At 40.4% G+C, this 16,394-nt stretch overlaps 1 protein-coding gene and 1 long non-coding RNA gene across 2 annotated transcripts in view; both read right to left on the reverse strand.

Annotated features, from left to right (window-relative positions):
- LOC143316313 (uncharacterized) overlaps window positions 1-16,394 on the reverse strand; it is a 242,668-nt gene that overhangs the window by 14,561 nt on the left and 211,713 nt on the right. The window lies entirely within an intron of this gene.
- LOC143316093 (uncharacterized) lies at window positions 12,983-14,361 on the reverse strand. Its single transcript, XR_013076246.1, has 3 exons — window positions 14,262-14,361; window positions 13,202-13,248; window positions 12,983-13,033 (listed from the first exon to the last, which is right to left on the reverse strand). It is a non-coding gene; the product is annotated as an uncharacterized LOC143316093 (long non-coding RNA).

Genomic DNA, 16,394 nt, shown 5'->3' on the forward strand with positions numbered 1-16,394 from the left:
AAAATGTTTGTCTGTATTTAATTTCACAATAAGAGAAAAATTCTACACATCCAATTCTTAAAAGGCCAGGTGCAGGAGAAAAGATAAAGAACAAAAAGGAAAGGAATTCCCCACATACGGGGGCCTCTGGTGGTATAGTGGGCTCAAATGCTAATTAAATAAAAAAAAAAGAGACAGAAGAGACCTTTTGGATTTCCTGTTTGCTGTTTTGCAGAAATGCTGGTAGAGATGGAAAACAGACTCTTTGCTGGAGGTTCAGATGAGAAAGGGAAGATTCTTTCACTTTACTACACGGCTCTATTAAATGTTGTACTCTGGTTGTAATCAAGCAGTTTATTTGCTGTGTTGTTTTGCTTTGGTTAGGAGTGCTGGGGAAGTCATGGCAGCTAGTCTGGCACAAGGTGGACCTTGCCCTAACTTCATGCTTCAGATATCTCTGCTCTGTGTCTGCCAGTGATGTAACAGATCTTGAACTGTCGCAGCTTATTGAGAGGGTAAATACAATTTGATCAAAGTCAGTAATTGTATTAACATCATTATGATGTGGCGTGCACAGTTACTGTTTTGATTTGTTGCCTGCAGAGAACAATGATACAATGCAGCTTAATTTCACTTGACGCCTGATCTGTTTTCAGATGACCAGCGCTGGTAATGACATCATCAGTGACCTGACTGACGACGTTGTTACCTGCGGATACACTGGAATCGTGTCTGTGGGGAAAAAAAGACAGCATGAGAAGGTATTTTGGTGTCATTTTTGGTTTTTATTAAGGCAAGGATGTATTTTACAAGAATTTGTGATTTGAATTATGTTTTTTTTTTTTTTTTGTCAAATCTAAAACATGGATTACAAGTAACATGGCATTGGTCTCATGCAAAGCTGTGTTGTTAAACTTCTTTACATGTGACCAAACAATAACAATATTTTTGAAGTAGTTTTGTCTTTTTTTCCCTCTACATCTAACAGTCTTACCACTGAAGTAGATTCTACTGATGAAACGTTTTCTCCATTAGACCTGTTGTACTTCACTCCACCATGAGAGTCATCTCAATGATAGACCAGCTCAGAATAGGCCTACAGCTGTATGACCTACCAAAGATCATGAAGACCTTTTAATTGAACATGAACATCTTTTGCAAGAAGTACAATGTTGAATGTAGCACTGAAATGCACTTCCTTTTTCTTAAAGGTGGATGCAGCCTTCCTCCTGGAAAGGAGCCGCACTGTCTTCAGTGAGATTGGTTCTGCCGAGCACCAGATGGAAGTAAACATCATGAACTTTCTCCAGGACTACCTTCAGGAAATTGAGGATTCTGGTATGTTTTAGCCAAGACGAAATATAATGTGACCTCTAGGATAACACAGTTTCATGAAACGAGACATGGAGGGCTTACAGATGGATGACTTGCATAGTTATGTTGGCAATAACTAGTCTGAACAGTTGCCACACCATAAAGCCTGTCATCCAGCCAAAACAAATGCAATTTTTGTCAAAATCTCAATGTAGTTTCTGCTTTGATTTATCACTTGAGAGAACTTGAGAGAGATGGCAGCAGGTGGGTCTTGATTGAGTGATTGGTGTCAGGTGTGCTCAAAAGAGGAGGAGGCCAGACCAGACCTGGCGGCCACGCCCTGCAGTAAACCAAATCCTCTCATGTCTTCATGTTTAAATTTGTTCTCTGACTCCTGCTCTGACACCATTTCTGCCATCATAGTCCTCCCAGACTTCTTCTTCTTCTTCTTGTGTTCTGGTGACCTTAGAATGATTCTTGATATCTAGAGAGGCAGCAGGTCCTCCATCTTGCACCACCATGTTTCTAAAGGAGCCCAGAACAGACAAACCACAGACCGACTCCAAAGAGAGACTTTGTCGCCGTCGGGAAGGTGAGGCGAGGTGGATTCAGTTGACTGCAATCAGCAACTTCACCACTAGGTGCCACTGAATCCTCCTCACTGGACCTTTCATTGGTGATGATGTGTTGCCTCCTGGTGTTGAAAAGATAAACTGCATGATGTCAGTTTCACTGACACAGATGACATGAAGTATTTTTCAATGATATAAAGGCTGAAACATGTTATTAGAACTGTCTGAGTGACTGCTGTTAACCACACTGATACCAACAGTGATGTGATCAATACAAGCATTCATGCTTCATATTGATCTGGATGGAACTGGACTGTTAGAGTCACTCACAGAGACACCATCATCAACACACATATGAATACAGACCCTCATACTGATGTGGACAATATCATCAATCCTCATCTCTCTGCTGTCATCAATACTGATCAGAACATATTGATCCTAATAATCAGTGTGAATCCTGGTCCACACAGCATCAGTCAACTGTTAGTTCCTCAAGTCAATCTGATGTCTAATGTCTGTCTTTAACATCCAAAACCCAACTGAGGGGCAGAGAATCAGGATGAATGATTGATGAATAAAGATCTGCAGGATCTGGACTCACCTGGAGACTCTTCCATGGGCCCCACAGACCGTCAGAATACCAAGTCCACCTGCAACCATCTCCACCATCCAACACTCAATAAATAAAGTCAGCACATTGTGCATTTAACCAGCCTTGATGGAAGACATAATAAGAGAAATTATCTTTAATTTCAAATCATTTCCAATATTTTGTGGTTCATTTTTGGTGATGATGAAGCCTCCTCAGTCCAGTGTTTTAACCAGTTTTTCTGTCGTTGTTTTTCCTCTTTTTCCATCGAATACGAAGAAGCTGCAGGACAGAAAAACTCCATTAAAATCAAACTGATTTTTCACAATAAATTCTGCATCTCTGGTTCATGTTGATCAAGTTTCCTTTTTTTTTCGACTGACTTTCGGTCTGACTGCACGCGAGTGGATGTCACTGAGTGAGGCTCCTCACAAACCTCCAAATGTAACTCGAAAATAGCTCAAATTAGAACTCAAGTGTAATGAATACTTAAATCATATTTGTCAAGGGGTATGAATCTGAGATCTGGAGCAGTTACTCAGGAAATGTGGGCTGGAAATAAGACAAAGGAAACGCACGTGACAAACAAATCAAAAGAAATGGAAATGAGTCGGCTTGAACAAAGCCTCAAAAGTATGCTGACGGACTTCAAAGGAGATATTTCCAAACAGATTGGGGAACTCCGGTTGGACTTCGAAAACTTTTCATCAGAAATGAAGCAAATGCGGAAAGACGTGAATGAAGTCCGGTCTACTCTAGGAAAGGCTGTGAGGAATATTGGAGAAGCTGAACAAAGGATCAATCAGCTGGAGGAGAGACAGGTGACCACAAATGTGACGGTAAAACACCTGTTACAAGAACAAAAAAAGATGAATGAAAAGTTGGAGTACCTCGAAAACAAATCAAGGCAGAACAATGTACGAATTTACTGAGTGAGAGAAGGAGCAGAGGGGGATGATGCGGTGAGATTTATCAAATCAGTGCTTGTGGAAAAGCTGGAGATCCCTGCCGACACAAAAAGTTCTGCAAGCAGCCTGGTCAAAAAAAGAGGTTAAAGTTGGAGATGACCGGATTTATTTTTCCCAAGATTTCTCGAGCAGGATACAGAAAGAAAGAAGTGGGTATGCCTCAATAAGAAGACAGCTGAAAGAAAAAAAGTGAAATCACACATAATATATCCAGCCAGATTGAGAGTCTTTGGAGATGGGGGGTCCGTGACATACAACACCCTGGAGGATGCAGAAGCGCACCGACAGGAGCAGGGAATACTCTCCACCACCAACCCGAGGCCGCATCACGTGCTGGTGGGCGCAGCGGAGGCTCAATCCAAGCCATTCCAGAAAACGCATAACTAGAAGCACAGCGGAGGCGGAGAGACTGTAACCGGACCTCTGGAAGACTTGGAGTTAAAACTGTGAAAATGACTTCCAACTGGGAAATGGAAATGATCTCAAACTAAGTGGACAGCTCTCTCTCTCTCTCTCTCTCTCTCTCTCTCTCTCTCTCTCTCTCTCTCTCTCTCCTTAAGCTTAATGGGACAAACTTTTATTTATTTTTCTATTTTTGGAAGCCTTTTGTTCTTTCTCTTTCTCCGACCTTCCATATCGAAGTGAGTAGGCATCACCTAAGGACAGAATGGATGCCATTGTACAGGCTAAGACTATTTATTTTATGATTAACTCAAAGAGAAAAGAGGTTCTTTTTAAATGAGTTGAAATTCATTATCTCTACCCGCACAAGAGATCTAAAACCCATCTATGAACTCTGCACATGGATATTAAATAAAAGAGGGATGCGAAGATGTGAAGAAGGGATGTATTTCTTGGTGTTTATTTATTTCGGTGATTTATTTGAGTATTTATTATTATTTTAATTAAGGAGATTGAACTGAATTTTCACTTGTACAAGAAGTCTAGAACTCAGACGAAATTTGCATATGGGCAATAAATAGGAGAGGGATGTGAAGGGTATTGTATGGTATTCCTTTGTATTTTATTTATTTTTTTATATTCTTACCCTTAGTTTTATTTTGAAGGGATATACTTTTGCATTTATTTGGATAATTATTTCCTATCTCCTTTCTTCCCATCCTTTTTTTTTTTTTTTTTTTTAATTTCTCTTTTTTTAAAAGGAAACATCGGATAAAACGGTTTTATTTGGTCCCTCAAAGAGAAGACTTTAATAACGATTAATACTGGGGAACTAAACTTCCATTCATATTGTCTTGTTTTCATTTAAGGAAGATGAACAGAAATTAGCAATGTACGTGGATGATATTATGGTGTACTTCACAGAGAGACATAATTCATTGCCTGCGTTACTAGATGAAGTTGGAAACTATGGAATACTGTCTGGTTATAAGTTAAATTTAAGGCAAGGCAAGGCAAGGCAAGGCAAATTTATTTGTATAGCACAATTCATACACCAGGCAATTCAAAGTGCTTTACAGAAGCATAAAAATACATTAAAATCATACATTTCAAAGAAAGAAAGAAAGAAAGAAAGAGATTAGAAGAGAATAGAAAAATAAAAATAAAATACAATTAAAGGAAGCCAGTAAAAGACAATAATTTAGTGTTTAAGACAATAATCTAGCATTTAAAATGATTAAGTAAAAGCTGTAGCGAATAATAATGTTTTCAACTCTGATTTAAATGAGCTGACAGTTGGTGCAGACCTCAGGTGTGCAGGGAGAGTGTTCCACAGGTGAGGAGCATAATAACTGAAAGCTGCTTCACTTTGTTTGGTTCTCATTCTGGGAACACACAATAGACCTGTCCCTGATGACCTGAGAGGTCTGGATACTTCATATGGAGTTAATAAATCTACAATATATTTCGGTCCTCGACCATTTAATGCTTTGTAGACCAACAGTAAGATTTTGAAGTCTATTCTTTGATTCACAGGAAGCCAATGTAGTGATCTGAGGACTGGTGTAATATGGTCCATTTTTCTGGTGTTTGTAAGGACTCGTGCAGCAGCATTTTGAATCAGCTGTAGTTGCCTAATTGATTTTTTGTTTAGGCCAGTAAAGACTCCATTGCAATAGTCCAACCTACTGAAAATAAATACATGAACCAGTTTTTCCATGTCTTCTTTGGACAGACATCCCTTAATTCTGGTTATGTTTTTCAGGTGATAGTAGGCTGATTTGGTAATGAGCTTTAACTGGCTGTTAAAATTCAGGTCAGAATCAATAATTACACCAAGATTTCTGGCTTTATCTGTTGTTGTCAGTGACATGGAATTAAGGTGAGCACTGATCTTTGACCTTTCATTTTTGGGGCCAAATACAATCACTTCTGTCTTATCTGCATTAAGCTGAAGAAAATTCTGGCACATCCACTCATTGATTTGATGAATACACTCACTCAGTGAAAGTAAGGGACTGTAGTCATGTGATGACACAGAAATATAAAGTTGTGTATCATCTGCATAAGTATGATAAGAAATATTATGTTGCTCCATGATCTGAGCTAGGGGCAACATGTAGATATTGAAAAGAAGTGGTCCGAGAATGGACCCTTGTGCTCACCAATTGACACAAAGTAGTCTCTATCTTGTAAGTAAGACTTGAACCAGTGTAGCACAGTGCCAGTAAGTCCCACCCACTTTTCCAGTCTGTCAAGAAGTATGTCATGATCAACTGTATCAAAGGCAGCACTGAGATCCAATAATACTAAGACTGAGGTTTTGGAAGCGTCATTATTCAGATGCATGTCATTTAAAACTTTGATAAGTACAGTCTCAGTACTGTGGTGTGGACGAAATCCAGACTGAAATGCATTAAAAAGATTGTTCTGCATCATGAAAGCATGCATTTGTTGAAAAACAACCCTTTCAATAATTTTTCCTAGAAAGGGAAGATTTGATATTGGCCTGTAGTTACTTATCGCTGAAGCATCCAGATTAGTCTTTTTTAGGAGAGGTTTTATTACTGCAGTTTTCAAGGCCTGGGGAAAGTGACCAGACTGAAGAGAATTATTTATTATCTGCAACACATCTGGAGCTATGCAATTAAAGACATTTTTAAAAAAGTTTGTTGGCAGAGTATCAAGGCAGCATGTTGTGGATTTTAACTGTGACACAGTTTCTGCCAGCCTTGTATGATCTAGAAGGTTAAAATGTGCTAGATTAACTGTAGAACAAGAAGGCACAGATGGACTTATCATTTTGCCTGAGCTGGAGCTGCACACTGTTTGTCTTATCCTTGAAATTTTATCTGTAAAAAAGGCTGCAAATTCATTGCATGACTTGTTGGATAGCAGCTCAGGAGGGACTGATGCTGTGGGGTTTGTCAGTCTATCCACAACAGAAAACAAAGTGCGGGCATTATTACAGTTTCTGTTGATAATCTCTGAGAAGAATGCTTGCCTTGCCTTCTTTAGTTCATGGTTGTAGGTGTGGAGACTGTTTTTGTAAATCTCATAATGAACCTGGAGTTTAGTTTTTCGCCACCTGCGCTCTGCCTGTCTGCAGACTCTTTTCTGGACTTTGACCAGTGTGGTGTTTCTCCATGGTGTCTTTTTCCTTCCTGATAAAACTTTTGTCTTAACTGGGGCGATGGAGTCAATAATAGCCATAACTTTGGAACTGAAACTATTTACAAGGTCATCAGTTGAAGCTGAGGGCAGTGTTGGTGATGGTGTAAAACACTGAGTAAAGACTGCACAGGTGTTATCATTAATATAACGCTTTTTGATTACCTCTGTTCCACTTTTGTTAAGAGTAGCAGGTATGGCCATTTTAAATGACATACAGTAATGATCAGAAAGAGCAACATCCATCACCACAACCTCAGAGATATTAAGCCCTTTGGAAATAACCAAATCTAATATATGCCCTTTGTTATGTGTTGAATGTGTTACGTGCTGAGATAGGCCAAAATGATCCAGGATGTTTAGAAGTTCTTTAGCACATCCATCTTTGAGATTATCAACATGAATGTTGAAGTCACCCACTAACACAACACAGTCAAAATCAATACAAACAACAGACAGTAGATTGGCAAACTCATCGGAAAACTTTGCATTGTATTTTGGAGGCTTGTAGATGGTTACGAAGACTGATCGACAGGGAGACTTAGATTGAATGGCAACATATTCAAAAGATTTAAACTGACCATAAGAGACTCTGCTGAATTGAATGCTATCATTAAACAAAATGGCGACTCCACCTCCTCTCTTATGCATTCTTACTTCACTTATGAAACTGAAGTTCGGAGGGGCTGACTCATTGAGAACCGCTGCGCTGTTATCTTGTCCTAACCAAGTTTCAGTTAAAAACATAAAATCAAGCTTGTGCTTGATGATAAAGTCATTGATTAAGAATGATTTGCCTGCCAAAGACCTAACATTTAAAAGGGCTAAATTAAATGTGCTAAAAAGTCCAACATCCCCATGTTTTAGAACATACTGTGGCTGACGTGGAATACATGTTAAATTCGATGATGTGATGTTTCTGGAGAGATGGGCCGATCTTCTCCTCCTACCTATTGAGACATGAATCACTGCTTCCGGCACAATGGGCCCTGGCTTTTCCTTGGAAAAGTCAGGCATAACATTTGCCTTAAAAGCTGGACCCGGAACACATCAGTTACCAACACAAATAGGTGGCTGTGCTGGGCTCTTACTAGGGGACTGGAGTAGGTTCAGATCAAGCCGTGGAGGGGGTGGAGGTGGTGCCCGTCGGCGCTGTGGTGGTGGAGGGGGACAGGGTGGTTGTAGGGGGCGGGGTGGAATTTGGGGGGACAGGACCCCAGATGGGCGAGGGGTAAGTCTGATACCCGCGCTGACAAGTTTGTTCATTTGGTCAGTAAACTCCAGAAGGGAGGAGGATGGTGATGGGATACCCAGTGAAGATGATGAGCTAGATGGAGTTTGGGCAGTTGGAGATGGTGACCTAGGTGGAGTTTTAGTGGTTGGAGTCAGTGAATCCTCGCGAGCAGTGGCCCCTGGTGGAGGACATGAGGCATCCCCCTTTTTGCTCTGGCATCCTTCATGGTTAGAGCATACAGGCAGGGGGGAGAGTTGGTTCTCCCTCATGTTTTGGTGTTTGCTGCTTTTGTTTGGATTCCTCTTGTCTCTTGTCCTTGGGAGTGGGAACAGTGTTATGCAGGAAGAAAGATAGGTTGGAGGCAAAAAGTTTTACTCCTGACTTGTTTAGGGAAAGTCCGTCTCCTTTGAAAAAATGTCTGCGGTCCCAGAAAAAGTTGAAATTGTCAATAAAATGCACTGAGTGGACATCACATGCAGTTGAAAGCCATCTGTTTACTGCCAATAATCTGCTGAATCTCTCTCCTCCTCCTCTGACTGGTGGTAAAGGCCCACCGAAGAAGACCTCAGCATTCAGAGAGCTCACTGCATTTAGCAGTTTATCTAAATCTCGTTTGAGCACTTCAGATTGTCGTTTCGCAATATCATTTGCACCTGTGTGCAGTACAAGGTATTTCAAAGTTGGAATTTCTGCAACAAGACTGAGGATTCTGTCGGTCATGTTGGAGACCGTATCATCAGGAAAGCACAATACTTTCGTGTTTCTGCTGTACATGCTTCCCACGTCTTTAATAGCAGAATCACCAACAACCAGAGTCTCAGGACCAGTCAGTAGCTTTCCGTGTAGCTTTCTAGCTTCTGACTTCCTGTCAGGCCTTACCCTTCTCTGTGAGTCCGAGGAGTTATCCAGGTTTTCAGTTGGAGATCCAGGGTCCTGCAGTAGTGGAGCAAACCGATTTTGTAACTGCACACTAGCTGGTTTGGGAGCTTTGTTGCTCACCTTCCCTTTAGCTTTTATCCACAGCTGTGCCTTACTCTGCACAGGTGTTGAGGAGGATGATAACGCAGGCCAGCCTGTCGCATCACAGATCTCTGGGCGCTGGGTTCTACCTGTTGGACGTCTCCCCATGTCAGCTGATTTACTCTTGGGCTTTGCCCCGAGAGCATTCCAGGGAGGACTGATACTGGCAGATTTATTACCCGGTACACAGCCCTTTAGTTTCGTGGGAGCTGTATCAGAGCCAATTAGCTGGATGCTAGCATTCTCCAGTCCGCTGTTTTGAGTCAGCGGCAAAGTGCTGTCATTTCCACAAGGTCCGTTCACCTCTGCGTTTATTTCCAGACGCTGAACTTTAGTTTCCAGCACTGCAACCTGCTGCAGAAGTTTGTAGAGGTCATCTGTGGAGAAAGGAGGCATCTTGGTGCTATTTAAATACTATTTAAATAAAACTGAAGCTATGGAAATTGGTACCCATTTGGAGAGAAACTTTAAAAAGCAGTTTGACTTTAAATGGGACCAGAATAAAGTGAGATATCTAGGCGTCATCATACCCAATAATTTAGACCTGATATATAATTGTAATTTCGAGAATCTGGAGAATTTAGTAAAGCAAGATCTGAATAGGTGGAAAATCTTACCTCTCACATTATCTGAAAAGATAAATATCATTAAAATGAATGTTTTGCCTGCTTTTTGTTTCTATTTCAGCATCTGCCTACATACATACTACCCACATGTTTTAATGTTTGGGATGGGCTGCTTAGAAAATTTTTATGGGATGAAAGGAAGCCAAAAGTGAAACGTAAAATTTAGCAACCAAAAAAAAAAAAAAAGAAAAGAAAAGAAAAGAAAGAGGGCGACTTGCATGACCAAATGTAATTAATTACTATTACTCAGCACAGGTGAAACCAATTTTAATATGGATGAATAATGAGATGAGACCCAAATGGAAACTCATTGAGTTTAATTTGGCTGAATCACTCAGTACTTTGATTTTCTCAGTTTCAAAAAAAGCACAGATTAAAACACAAAGTTATTCTGTACATAACACATTTAAAATCTGGAGAAGAATATGTAAAATAACCAGAGTTAAGGAACAGGAAATCACTTGTTTAAGAGAGATAGCCTGGGATCCAGATTTTATTCCAAATAGTATTGATGATGTTTTTAAAAAATGGGAGAGTAAGGGCCTCACAAGATTCTATCAAATGTACAAGGAAGAAGCAATGGATTCTTTTGAAAATACAGTAAATAGATATGGTTTAAACAAGAGTCACTTTTACAGATATTTGCAAGTGAGAAACTATTTGAAGGAAAAAGTCCAAATTAATCTCTTGGAGATCTCCATCCCATTCTGAGACATATGATAAAGGCCAATCAAAACCATAATTTGAAAAATATAACTGGACAAATGTATCAAATATTTCAGGATTACAGAACTGAAGACATAAATAACATTAAGGATAAATGGCAGATAGAACTGAAAACATCTATATCAGATGACGAGTGGAATCAGAGTCTTAAAGATCATTTCTCAAACATAAAATCGCCTTCTGCCAAGAATATGCTTGGAAGATAAATATACAATATTTTAGAACACCAGTGATGTTCAGCAAATATACACAGAATAATTCTAGCTGCTGGAGGGAATGCGGGGAAGACAAAGCGGACCACACTCACATATTCTTTACATGTAAAAAAATACAAATGTATTGGTCAGAAGTCATACACATAATAGAACAGATGTTTGGGAAATTGGGCCAATTTAATAAACACACTTTATGGTTGGGAATAGGTTTTAATGGCCTTCGAAAGGATGAAGAATATTTATTTTGGATTCTGAGAATTACAGCACTCAAACAAATGACAAGAAACTGGAAAAAGTTGGAAGCCCCCAAAGTAAATAAATGGCTAGAGACTGTAGAGAATATTTGTAGGATGGAGAGAGTAACTTATAGAATTAATACGAAAGAAAAGTTGTTGGAAAAAAGATGGGCTTGTTTTAAATTAAAGTAACTAGATATATCCTCTGCATACAGTTGAGATGAAGCTCAAAACTACTTACCGTTTATGTGTGCATTTATATTACTGTTGTATTTGTTGTAATTGTGTGCGTATTTTTTGCTGGGTAATGTTATTTTTTATTTATTAATTTTTTGCTTACTTTTGGGGTATTTGTGTATATGTATTTTAAGTTATGAAAGGTTATGTTTGACTGTGCCACACGGGTGAAAGATAACAAAAAACTAAATATTGTGTCAAGTTATTTAAATAACAGGATGTGTATTGTAGGAATGTCGTATACTGTACTGACACAATAAAGTATAAAAAAAAAAGTTTCCTTTTTTTCAGTTGTTTCTCATGTACCGTTGAAGTTTGACGACTTTTCTAAAAGTCTTTGACAGATTTGTTTAACAATGATTTCCAAACTTGTTTTTCTGCTTTCAAAGATGAAACTTGACTCCAAATCAAAGTTTGAGTCACAAACAGTATCACAACATGTTATCAGACACCAAAACCTCTGCTGGTCAAACTGAAGACTTGTTGGTGGTAATAAAGTTGTTTGAATGAAGTGGACGTCTGCTAACGAGGTCCACGTCCCTCAGGTTGTCTCTGGTGTTGAGGGAAACCTGTGCTGCTCTCGCTGTGGTCACTTGTCTTGGATTTTGAAGGTTGCTGTCACCTTCCTCATGTCTTAATACGTCAACAAAGAGTTCAAGTGTTATCAGCCATCAGGAATTAGTTTGTGCTCACTTGATTCTTGGTTCAGCTCGATGTTGTTGAGTAAAATCAACCATGAAAACACAACATGAAGTGAAACAATCAAGATGATATCTGATATTTTAACGGTTATCGGTCTCCTTGATTTCTAATAATCTGTATCAGCCCTGAAAAAAACGTATCGGTGGACCTCTAGTCCTGATCTGAGAGACACAATAAACACTCACAGCAACATTCAGCTTTGATTGGAACAAGATCCAGAATAAAATCAACACACAGCTGAAGGTTCAAGTCCACAGTGTTTCCACAGTTTAATGATCACAGCTTCCATCTTATAAGGACTGGAAGTGGAAGAAGTTCACAAAGTAAATGAGGAATCTTTTCAATCATTTTCAACAAAGTTCATTGATCAATTTATTCCAATAACCTGAAAGACTGATGTGACTGAGATCCTGCACAGACTCAACTGATCTGTTCAGCAGTGTTTCTCTAACAGGAGGAGACTCTCCCTCCTACAGAGAACACAGAGACACTGAGGAACCAGACCAGGACCACAACCCAAAACCAGGATAAAGAGGTTCAGTGAATGTGGTGTTGAAGGTGTGGAGGTGGATCAGTGAGTCAGAGGAGACTCTGTAGAAGGACAGAGTGCCAGCAGGATAGTCCACATACACTCCTACTCTGTGAGAGACAGAGGGGGAGGAGGAAGAGGAGGAGGAGGAGGAGGAGGAGGAGGAGGAGGAGGAGATGGACATTGTTCTGTGACAGACAGAGTAACGACCATGAGAACAGTACAGATTCCAGGACTGATGATTCCCTCCAAACAAACACTCTTCACTGTCTCCTTTCCTTCTGATTCTTCTGTAACTCACTGATACAGAAACTCTTCCTCTACACTCGACCTCCCAGTAACAGCGACCAGTCAGACCAGTTCCACACAGCAGCTGAGGCCAGCAGTCAAACCTGTCTGGATGATCAGGATATGACTGATCCTCCTCCACATATGTCATCTTCCTGTTGTTGTCAAACAGTTTGATGTTTCTGTTCACTGTGTTTGTGTCCAGTTTGAGTTCACAGGAATCTGATGGAGAGAAGAAGAAGAAAACAGCTGCAGTTATTGATCCATCATCTGTTGATTGATGGACAGTTTGATGATGACATCAGAGATGTGAATGAGTGATGTCACAATTTGAAGATGGCTGAATGTGCTCCGCTTTGTTTTCATCAGTCAAATTAAAGACACACTTACACTTCCTCAGACCTGGTCTCAACCATCGGACTCCAGCAGGCTCCACCCTGAAAGGAGGAGGGGGGTCAGAGCAGCACCTACTCTTTCAGCATGCAAACATGGACGTTACCTCACTCTCATACACACAAACACAACATGTTGATCCGGCCTGCTTCTCCCTGCTGCTCCTAAACCTCTTCAGCTCTGCTCAGACACTGACAGCGACACTGATTCTCTCTCATCATTAAATCTGCCTTCATCAGCTCATTTCCTCATTTCAATCTGTTGCTGACTTCTATTCTAAGCTGCTTCACTCATTGATCGCTCTCTCGCTCTCCCATCTGTGATGATCAGTAATCAGTCTGACTTTGTCTTCACTGAACAAACCAACAGAGCTTTAATCATTGGTTACTGTACACGGTTCTCCTCGTCATGTCCCATATGTGACCATGCTTCATGTGTTCATTAGAAGTGTGAATACTGTCAATAATTTCAATATCTGAGACAAGTCATCATGACTCTGTTCTGTGGAAATCTTTTCATGTCAAACTTCCTGAAGTTCACCAGAACAAGAGCCACTTGATGTTTGCACATGGAAATATTTACAAGCCATGTTTGCTGTGAAGACCATGTTCAGTCCAATTGTTCTCCACTGATCAAGGAACAGTCCAACATTTTCAGAAAAACACTTGAATGAAGCAGCTCAAAAGTCCTGCTCTGTCCTGTGGTTGTCAGGTTCCAGCAGTTTGAACTAAATAGAACTGCTTTGGACTTATTGGAAGCTTGTTTTTACGTCATTTGAGGACAAAAAGGACATTTGTCAAACTGACAGACAGTTCTTTTTCCGTGCAGAGATCTGTCCAAACTGCATCAATTATGACCAACAGGTCATTATCATGTTTGTTCCTGGAGATGTTCTCCTTGAGTGTTTATGTTGTGATCAAAGGACAAAGGTTTCCTACATGTGTGATTGTTCATGTCTCACTCACATCCACCATCAACCAAAAAGACAGACAACATGTTTCCAGCTCTTCCTCCTCTTTCACACTGACTGACTGTGGCTGCAGCAGCCTCTTCATACCTGAGAGTGTCCAGTCTGCAGTGAGGATCCTCCAGTCCAGCAGACAGCAGCTTCACTCCTGAGTCTCCTGGATGATTGTAGCTCAGGTCCAGCTCTCTCAGATGGGAGGATCTCAGAGCTGAGGCCAGAGAAGCACAGCCTTCCTCTGTGATCAGACAGCCTGACAGTCTGCAAACACACAGAACAACACACGGAAGATCATCTGAGGGTCCTGCTGCGTCCGTCAAATCATTGCTCTCAAAATGCAGAGATCTGATAGGCTGAGTATCACTTGGGAGGATTTACAACACATAATAATTCTCAACAGTTTCTGTGTTTGAGGTCAACGACTTCACACTCGACACTTCACTTCCTGAGGTCCTCAGCGACACCTTTGTGGTAATTAATAATGACTGAATCAGGAATAAAATGAGATCCACTAATCACATGTCACAAGTCACATGATAAGAAAACCTAAATGAGGATTTCCATCTCAGCCAGACTTAATTGATAAATAGTACAGTGAGAAAAAAAAAATATGCCAATCAATGTGTGTATGTATCAAATGTGTGGAGTTCTGAGGTTAAAGAAAGACGTCAACACTTTTACAACAAACAGGAACTTGATCTGACCTGAGAGTTTCCAGTGCACAGTGTGGACTCTCCAGTCCAGCAGACAGCAGCTTCACTCCTGAATCCTGCAGGTTGTTGTTACTCAGGTCCAGCTCTCTCAGACTGGAGGACTGGGATCTGAGGATCTGAGGACTGATGACAGAACTTCACAGCTTCTCTCTGAGAGGTTACAGCCACTCAGTCTGAAGAACAAGATGAAAAAGAACATTTATTTTAAAATGTTGAGTCTCTTCTCAGTGTGTGTTCAAATCTTTGCTGTTCCATCATAAACATGTTGTAGATGTTCATTCGTTGTCTTCACGTCTGTAAGAACACAGTCATGTGTCCTTCATGAGGGGACAGTGTCAGACCTGAATCCAGTTCCTGAGTGTCATGTTTAAACCTGCTGGATGAAGTTTAAAGTTTCAGACTCTCGAATGTGCAGTTAGAAATAAACAGGAGGCTCTGAGAGTGACTGAGTGCTGAAACAAATATATGAAGTGAAAGATTTAAAGGATCAGCAGTTTTCTGCCAGCATTTTTCTCTCGTCTTATGTGCAGCAACAGTCTTGATTTTCCTCTTGTATTTTTTACATTCTCCAAAGCTCTCCATTATAACAACCTGTTCCTCTGGACTGAAGGAGGGGGGACATGATTGGTCCTTTTTGTGGTGACAAAGAGTCAAATGATGGAGCAAACATCTCTTTTCATGGGAATGTGCACAGAGCCTGATGAAGGAAACCTGAGTTAACAAAGGAAGCTGATAACCACCGTCGTGATGCCGTTATCTCTGCCTGGAGTTCATGTTTAGTTGAGGCAGCTCACACAGAGGAAGCCTGGCTTGGTCCAATTTGTTTTGTCCTTCATCCCACTCAGCTTCACATGAGACAGCCTCTGTGCTGGACTCAAACTGCTGACTCATAGTCTTTCAAAATTCATGTTTCCCATGACTCAGCACTCTGATCAATAGTCATTTCATCAGGTTTAATGACCCATGCTGCATTTTGTGAAACCTCACTGTAGAATATGTACAGAATGTATGTGTGAATGTATTTTAATTACAGATACACAAAATATTTCTACAGCTACGACACTTTGTGACACATCTGCAAACTTGAATTTGAGAGGTTTTTTCTCTTAATTCTCACATTTAGACATGTGCACACATTTTTCTGACATGCACAGAAAAGATGATCGACAACTGCAGGCTAGGAAATTATTTGTGATCATCATTTCACAAATTCAAAATCATCAATCTGTCAGAGATCTGAAAATAAACAAAACAGACTGAAAGATTCAAATCCTGACATGAGAGAGACTGTTTAAACTAAATGAATCTCTAAATGTACAGAACTAACTTTAATCTGTCAACACAAATAGTAACTTGATCTGACCTGAGAGTTTCCAGTGCACAGTCTGGACTCTCCAGTCCAGCAGACAGCAGCTTCACTCCTGAATCCTGCAGGTTGTTGTCACTCAGGTCCAGCTCTCTCAGACTGCAGGACTGAGATCTGAGGACTGAGGAGAGAACTTCACAGCTTCTC

This window comes from Chaetodon auriga, chromosome 23 (genome assembly GCF_051107435.1).
Source record: "Chaetodon auriga isolate fChaAug3 chromosome 23, fChaAug3.hap1, whole genome shotgun sequence".
NCBI lineage: Eukaryota > Metazoa > Chordata > Actinopteri > Chaetodontiformes > Chaetodontidae > Chaetodon > Chaetodon auriga.